This window comes from Canis lupus, chromosome 1 (genome assembly GCF_048164855.1).
Source record: "Canis lupus baileyi chromosome 1, mCanLup2.hap1, whole genome shotgun sequence".
Classification (NCBI taxonomy): domain Eukaryota; kingdom Metazoa; phylum Chordata; class Mammalia; order Carnivora; family Canidae; genus Canis; species Canis lupus.
In genome coordinates, this window is record NC_132838.1 from 35,227,515 (window position 1) to 35,236,587 (window position 9,073).

Sequence of the window (9,073 nt, forward strand, 5' to 3'; positions counted from 1 at the left end):
GTTCTAAGAGGGAAGTTTATAACACTACACGCCTGCCTCAAGAAGAAAGAAAAAAATCTCAGATAAACAACCTAATCCTCCACCTCAGGGAGCTATAAGAAGAAAGAAAACAAAACCCAAAACCAGTAGAAGAAAGGAAATAATAAAGATTATAGATAAATGAAAGACTAAAACAAAAACAATACAACAGATCAATAAAACTAGGAACTGGTTCTTTGAAAAGATCAACAAAATTGATAAGCATTTAGCCAGATTTATCCAAGAAAAGAGAGAAACAGAAAGAGAGAGTTCTCAAGCAAAATCAGAACTGAGAGAGAGAAACACCAATTGACAATATAGACAATATAGACAAAGGATATAAGAGAATATTATGAAAAGTTAATTGTCAAAAAATTGGACATCCAGAAGTATAACCTCTCTAAACTGAATCAGGAGGAAATAGAAAATTTGAACAGATGGATTGCCAGCAATGAAACTGAATCAGTAATCAAAAAATTCCCAACAAACCGAAGTCCTGGGCCAGGTGGCTTCACAGATGAATTCTAAGAAACGTATAAAAAGAGCCAGTACCTATTCTCAAACCACCCAAAAAATAGAAGAGAAAAAAAAGCTTCCAAAATCATCCCATGAGCCAGCATTACCCTGATACCAAAGCCAGACAAAGACACTACAAAAACAAGAGCAAAAACAAAAACAAAACAACAACAACAAAAACAGAGAGAGAGTGTGTTACAGGCCAATAACTCTGATGAAAACAGATACAAAAGATCTTCAACAAAATACTAGCAAGTCGAAACCACAAATACATTGAAAAAATCATTCGCCATATTCATTGCAATTTATTCTCAGGATGCAAGGGTGGTTCAATATTTGCAAATGAATCAACAGGATACATCATATCAACAAGAGAAAGAATAAAAGCATTATGATTATGTCAATAGATGCAGAAAACCATTTGACAGAGTACAACATCCATTCCTGATAAAAACTCTCAATTAACTAGTTTTAGAGGGAATATACCTCAACATAATAAAGGCCACATATGAAAAACCCATAACTAACATATACTCAGTGGTGAAAAACTGAGAGATTTTCCCCTAAGATCAGGAACAAAACAAAATGTCCACTCTCACCACTTTTATTCAACATAGTTCTGGAAGTCCTAGCCATAGCCATCAGACAAGAAAAAGAAATAAAAGGCATCCAAATTGGTAAGGAAGAAATAAAATTTTCACTCTTACAGTTGACACGATACTCTATATAGAAAACCCCAGACTCCACCAAAAAACTAGTAGAACTGATAAATGAATTCAGTAAGGTCACAGGATACAAAATCAATATACAGAAATCTGTTACACTTCTATACACTAATAATGAAACAGAAGAAAGAATAACTAAGAAATCAATCCCATTTACAAGTACACCAAAAGTAATAAAATACTTAGGAATAAACTTAACCAAGGAAGTGAAAGACCTGTACCCTGAAAACTATAGAACATTGATGAAAGAGATAATACAAACAAGTGGAAAGATATTCTATGCCCATGGATTGGAAGAACAAATGTTTTTAAAATGTCAATATTACCCAAAACAATATACAGATTAAATACAATCACTATCAAAATACCAACAGCATTTTTCACAGAGCTCAAACAAATATCCTAAAATTTGTATGGAACCATAAAAGATCAGGACGCCTTGATGTCTCAATGGAAGAGCGTCTGCCTTTGTCTCAGGGTGTGATCCCAGGGTCTGGATATTGAGTCCTACATTGGGGTCCCTGTGGGAAGCCTGCTTCTCCCTCTGCCTATGTCTCACCTCTCTCTCTGTGTCTCTTGTGAATAAATAAAATCTTTAAAAAAATAAAAATAAATAAAATTCGTAGGGAACCACGAAAGACCCCGAATAGCCAAAGCAATCTCAAAAAAGAACAAAACTGGAGGAGCACAATCCCAGATTTCAAGATACACTACAAAGCTATAGTAATCAAAACAGTATGGTACTGGCATAAAAATAGACACATAGATCAATGGAAAAGAATAGAGACACCCCTCCCCCCCGCTGCAAACCCCACAATTATCTGGTCAATTTATTTTCAACAAAGCAAGAATATTCAATGGGAAAAAGTTTCAACAAATGGTGTTGGGAAATCTGGACAGTTATACGCAGAAGAAAGAAACTGAACCACTTTCTCACACCATACACAAAACGGAATTCAAAATGGAGTAAAGACCTAAATGTGAGACCTAAAACTATAAAATTCCTAAAAGAGAGCATGGGCAATGATTTCTCTGACATCAGCCATAGCAACATTTTTCTAGATATGTCTCCCAAGGCATGGGAAATAAAAGCAAAAAAATGGGACTATATCAGAGTAAAAAGCTTCTTCCTTTGCACAGCAAAAGAAACTATCAACAAAACTAAAAGACAACCTACTGAATGGGAGAAGATATTTGCAAATGGCATATCTGATAAGAGATTAGTATCTAAAATACAGAAAAAACTTATAAACTCAACACCAAAAAATCCCCAATAATCCAATTAAAAGTGGACAGAAAACATGAACAGATATTTCTCCAGAGAAGACATAGAGACAGCCAACAGTCACATGAAAAGGTGCTCAATATCACTAAAAATCAGGGAAATGCAAATCAATACCACAATGAGATATCACCTCATACCTGTCAGAATGCCTAAAATCAGAAACACAAGGAATGTTGGCGAAGATGTGGAGAAAAAGGAACCCTCATGTCCTGTTGGTGGGAATGCAAACTAGTGTAGCCATAGTAGAAAACAGTATGACATTTCCTCAAAAAGTTAAAGGTAGAATTATCATATGATCCAGTAATTCCACCACTGCATATTTACCCAAAGAATATGAAGCACTAATTTGCAAAGATATATGCACCCCTATGCTCTGGTAGCATTATTTATGGTAGCCAAATTATGGAAGCAGCCCAATGTTCAATGCTAAATGAATGGTTAAAGAAGCTGTGGTATATACATACAACAGACAATTATTCAACCACAAAAAGAAATGTAATCTTGCCATTTGCAACAACATGGATAGATCTAAATAATACAAGGCTGAGTGAAATAAGTTTGTCAGAGAAAGACAAATACCATATGATTTCACTCATATGTGTAATTTAAGAAACAAAATAAATGAACAAGGGAAAAAAAGATACAAACCAAAAATCAGACTCTTAACTGTGGAGAACAAACTGATGGTTGCCAAATGGGAGGCTCCATGCTCAGCAGAGAGTCTGCTTGGGATTCTCTCTCCTTTTCCCCTTCCCTCCAGCCCCCCATCCCGCACTCTCTATCTTTCTCAATTTCTAAAATAAATAAATAAATCTTTAAAAATTTTTAAAAAGAAATAATAATAATAGCATTTATCTCCGGATGGTTACCACCTTCTCAGAACTTTTGTTTTGGTTTAGTTTTGGGTTTTTTGGTTTGTTGCTGTTGGTTTAGGGGGTAGTTTTTTGGTACCTCTGGTTCAATTGATGACTCATACTTCCCAAGAAAGTCATATCTTTCTGTACAAAGCATTCACCCTCTGTATTAACTAGGGATGAGAACAAAGCAAATTTAATAAAATATCTGTTTACCCATAAAAAATAAGAATGCAATTCAATTTGCAGCGAGGTTTAATTAGCAGGCATAAGTCATTTTGGTTTTGAAAGCATGCACTCTAGAGTGCTCAATTTATACCTTTATACTCCATTTTGATAATATAGTAGTAGTTATACCATGTAAAGATGCTCTCATCATTTTTGCAAAAACTCTAGAATTTTCCAAATTCCATGTATTTAGGTAAAACTGCAGCCTCTTAGAAGTCTCCTTTGGATGCTATGTTTTGTGCATTCAACTCCCATTTCCCACTTTCCACATGCAGTACTCTACCTACGAAGTAAGGACAACAATTACTTAAGTATAACTACACTATTTTGTGATTAATTTTAAGGCTTAATGTTATCACTGGATCATGGTCTTGTGAATATACCAATGTATTCTTCTTGACTTTTTCAATATGTAATGGAAAGCCAATGTCACTACTTATATTTCCTAAGGTTAAGAGAAACCCAAATTATCAATTTGATCTTTTTTTTTATGTGAGATATAATCTGTATGGAGTAAAATTCACCTCTTACATGTCAACATTAGTTTTGACAAATGCATACTATTGTGTAACCACCACCACAATCATCACCCACCAAAATTCTCTCATGGCCCTTTTTAGTTAATCCTTTCCTCCACTTCCAGCTCCTGGTAACCATTAATCAAGCCAATCTTTGTATATGAACATGTTCATCATACCTCTTTCTTCTACTTTTATAAAAGTAAGACTTTATCAGAAGGAATTCAGAAACCAAAATGAAATTTTATCTGCAGAAAATTAGGAAAAAAACAGTTAATAATGATATTCTCACATTTGCTTTCATCCTATGTTATTTCTAATTATTTTCTCTGTATTATGATAACAATACATGGAAGTCAATGCTAACAAAAAAAGGATGATAGTATATGTCATGTCAGATAAGAAAAAAAATCATTTTGGTGCCCATGGTGAGCAAATGTCAGTCTCATAACAGTATCTAAATTATTAATTTGTTTCTATTAACCTTCTGAAGTGATTGATAATAATTAACAAACCATTCTCCTAATCAGGAATGTAAAAATGGTCTCAATTTGAATCCTGACTAATTGCTAGTAGCTGCCAAGAGTCCTGGGTTGTAGAGAATTCTGAGGCTTAATCGGAAATATTAATATCAAACATTTAAGTTTTAGAAATTATTAAACATTGCATGCAGATTATCTTATGTAATTCTAACAGGAAACCCAAGAGAACGTTCCTATTGTTATCCCTATTCTATAAGAGGAGAAATCAAGTTTTAGAAAAATTAAATAACTTATTCAAATCAAACAGGGTAGAGGTCATGAAGCTACAGTTTGAACCCACTCAGCCAGACTAGCACAGCTTTACCATTGTGCATCCAGGCAAGCGATCACACAATGGGGGGATTGGATTGGGGGCATGCAAATTTGTCTGAGGAAGTGAATCTGGGCTGAAATCTGTAGCATGTGTTCAACAGGGAAGGAAGAGAGGGTATAGAGCAAGGAAATGCTTTTCTGACAGAAGGCAGAGCAGGTGCAAAGGCCCAGTAGGTGGAAGAACAAGGCATGTTGGAGGAACTAGCTTGCCAGGTTGCCTAAAGCACAGAGGCCCAGGGGGAGAGCAGTGCAGGAAGAGGGTGGGAGAGAGGCCTACACTCTAGCCCTGTGAATGACTTTGATCTTTCTCCCAATGGCTTTGGGGAAGCTCCCTCATAGTTGTAAGCTGGCTGGTGACACAATCAAATGTAGGCTTTCAAAAGGTCACTCTGCCTGCAAGGGGGGAAACTGTGAGCAATCCAGTTGAGGGATAGTGACTGTGTTAACCAGGTCTTTTTACTTTCTATATCCTGATGCTTGACATCTGGGCCTTGGCTGATCTGAAGGGACTGCCTTACCCCGTGTTAGCTAATTCCTAGGGATGATAAACAATGGGCCTACAAACATGTCTTTCGTATGCAGACCAACCAATTCAGAGCCCATTCCCACAACTGTCTCCTTTATCAAGCTCTTACATTCTGGGCCACTCTCTACCAGCCTCAATCACCCCATGGTTAGATGCCAGACAACTAGAGACAGCCCCAGAGTCCCCTGAAATTACTCAAACTAATCAATCCTAAACCTGCTTACCCTGCTTGGCCTATTCCTCTCTCCCTCTGCCTCCTCACTAACCCTGGTGCTTTCCTGTGTGGCCCTCCATGGAGTGGTGTGCCCCTTCTTTGGGAGATCTGTGAGCTTAATAAACTATCTTTTCAATGGCAGTCATTGCCAAATCTGTTGACCTCATCGTACCTGAATAATAGTGAGACCTATATTTTAAAGCAGTGGCATCCTGGAGAAAAGGGCACATCTGAGAGATATTAGAGGTCAATAGGTCACGGTGATGGGTTGAATATGGGGCCATGGGGGAAAGTAGACGTCAAGAAGGATACCTAGATTTCTAACCTGCAGGCAAAGAGAAATAATAGTAAACACTTATACAGCACTTGTGGTCCTCCAGGCTCTGGCTCTGTTCTAAGCATTTTATATGTATTAACTCACTCAGTTCTCTAGAATCCTACTTATTATTCCCATTTCACACAGGGTGAAATGAAGACATAGAGAAATTAAGTAATCTGCTGTGGCAGAGACTATTTGATTTTTATCCATCCCCTCTCTTCTGCCTCCTGGGAATGCAGCTGAGCTATATATCCCAGTCACCTTTGAAGCTAGAAATGGCCAAGCGACCAATTTCTTGCTAATAGAATGTGGCAGGGTTGGACACTGATATGCAGCCCTCTGGGCCTGACTCATAAAACTTTCTCATGTACCATCCATCCTATGTGCTTTTGTCCCTTCTGGATTAATGAATGGTCTCTGGAAGCCTCTTGTTGATGATGGTGGAGCCATAATGTAGATGGAGCTTGAGTCCCTACCAAGGAACAGCAGACTCTTTCTGTAAAATACCAAAGAGTAAATATTTTAGTCTTTGAGGACCAAGAACCAAAATTGAAAATATTATGCAGATACTTCTAGAACATCAAAAACTCTGGCCATTTAAAAATGTAAAAACCATTCTTAGCTCATTGGTCATACAAAAAAACATTCCACAGGCCAAATATAGCCCACAGTTTGTAGTTTACTGAGCCCTGACCTACATCATCAAGTAAAGAAAAGTCACCAGATTATCTGGAAAAACTTTCCGTGAGCAATTAGTATACTGCTTGTTTATCAAACCATTGTCATTTGGGGCCATTTGATCAAGAATTAGTCTTCCAGAACTCATCCAAAGCTGCATATCTAGGAGGTAGCAAAGTGCAGATTTGAATCCTAGTTTCAAGCCTCTACTCATTGACACTGCACAAAGCTGCCTCTTGAGAAGGAACAAAAGTTTGATTATAACATCCACCAAAGTGTGGAAAGGAGCTGAGGAAGCTCATGTGCTTCCCGTTGCCACTCCCGTTCTAAATCTTGAGTTAGAGGGAAATGCACAAAGACAAGCAGCAAGAGTACTACTTTGTATAACTGTGCCTTGAAAACTCACTGGAGGACCAATTTTAATAAAAAGAGACCTCATTTGGTACTGTTACCATTCCTTCGAGGAGCAGGACTAACGTTATTCATTTTATAAAAACCCACGAGTGCCGTTTCTTCCAATTCCACTTCTACCTGCCACCTTCTCAGGAGTGTCTCCACTTCTAGAAGCTACCCAAATCTGGAAGCATACAGCACTTCCACTGAAAGGAGGTGGAATGCAGAGATGTGTAGGCCTGGCTCTGGGATCATCCCATATTTTCTAAGGTCTAAATCCCTTAGAGATATTTAAAATGACTAAGGAAACAAAGGATTTGTTTCTGCAGCTTTACAGAAAATAAAAATGAGAGGAGGGAGTTCTGGTATAGATTATCCTGAACATGTACACATCCCAAATGTTGGATGGAGTAGTGTACCTGCAAAACAGGCCTTCCCTGGAATAAATTTACAAGGAAATAAATCTATCTTCTAAATACCGCTCCTGCTCTTTCTTGTCATCTTTCTCCACCATGAAAGATTTGTTTACATTGGTGTTTATAGTTACCAGTTGGACTCAAAATAACTATTTTAATTCTGAGATCTCACTCATGGATAAAGAATGTGAAAGGAGTTTTCTGTGGTGATGTTTGTATTTTTAAATTAAGAGTGTAGCCAATTAATCTCCTCTATCCATCTCAGGAAAATGAAGATGATTAATAGGAAAACAGATGTTGTTAGAAAACAGTTAATAACTATTCATTTTGAAATTTTCCTTAAAACTTTGTTGTTGTTGTTGTTTTGGCTTTTGGCTTTTGGTTTGGTTCAGGAAAGTAGATGAGAGAGGTTATTTTCATTTTTACTGTACCAAATGTTATGAAGACAAACCAATGATGACCTGTGTCTGTATAATTTCTGCTACTTGTGAATACTTCATTATTGGCTGTTGTGGTTTGGTTCTATCATGCCAAATTCTAGAAATGCAATGCACAGTAAAAGTCACCTTATACAATGCAACCAGAACTAGTAGTTTGTTGGTTGATTTAAAAAACTCAAAGATCATAAAAACTTGTTACATACATCTTTAAATATTTTCTTCCAAAATAAATAAATAAATAAATAAATAAATAAATAAATAAATAAATAAATATTTTCTTGCAATGTAAAAGTCTAAAATGCCTATATATTTACCATTTACCATTACTATACTGTAGTGTACCACCTTGCCTTTGACCATGAGTCTGTGCTTGGAGATCTAGTCAGGTAGCTTAAGTAAAATCTAATCATAATGTATTGTCTAAATTCCAATTTCGCTTTACTTAAAGAGGAGTAAGGATTTAAAGACATTAAGTAATCAATCAAAAAGTAGCATCATTAATTGTTTCTACTTTTTATTTTGAATTTTTTATAATTGTGTCAACCACACATAACATAATGGCAATTTTTAATGACTCACCTTTACTAAGCCATTTGAAAGCACTTATCTTAGTAGTTATAGGTGCAAGCACTCCTTTTACACCTTTAGAGGTTTACAGTAGATTTAAATTATGTAACTTAGATAATCCACAAAATTTGCATAAACTGGTTTGGGATTCAATTCAACTGCATATAATTCAACTGGTGATAACAAAAATGTGCAGATGTATAGAAAGCAGCTTTGAACTTTCAGTTTGGTTAGTGGAGAGAATGAAGAAATGCGGTTACTCTTATGAGTACATTAGATAGAGTTCAATTTGAAGATCTTGGAATGCGTGTGTAAAGTGATGTTTTCATGTTTGTAGGTTTTCCAAACCTGTTTTGTTACTACATCAAATAAGCATGGTAATAGTGACACTTCATGGATTAGAATAGTATAATAACAACAGTAGAAACAGTAGAAATCCTGGTGTCTGGCTTACTTGGATTTGAACTTGATCATCGTTGTAATACCAGCAAAATGCCGTAGTATAAATGCAGGTCTTGTGGT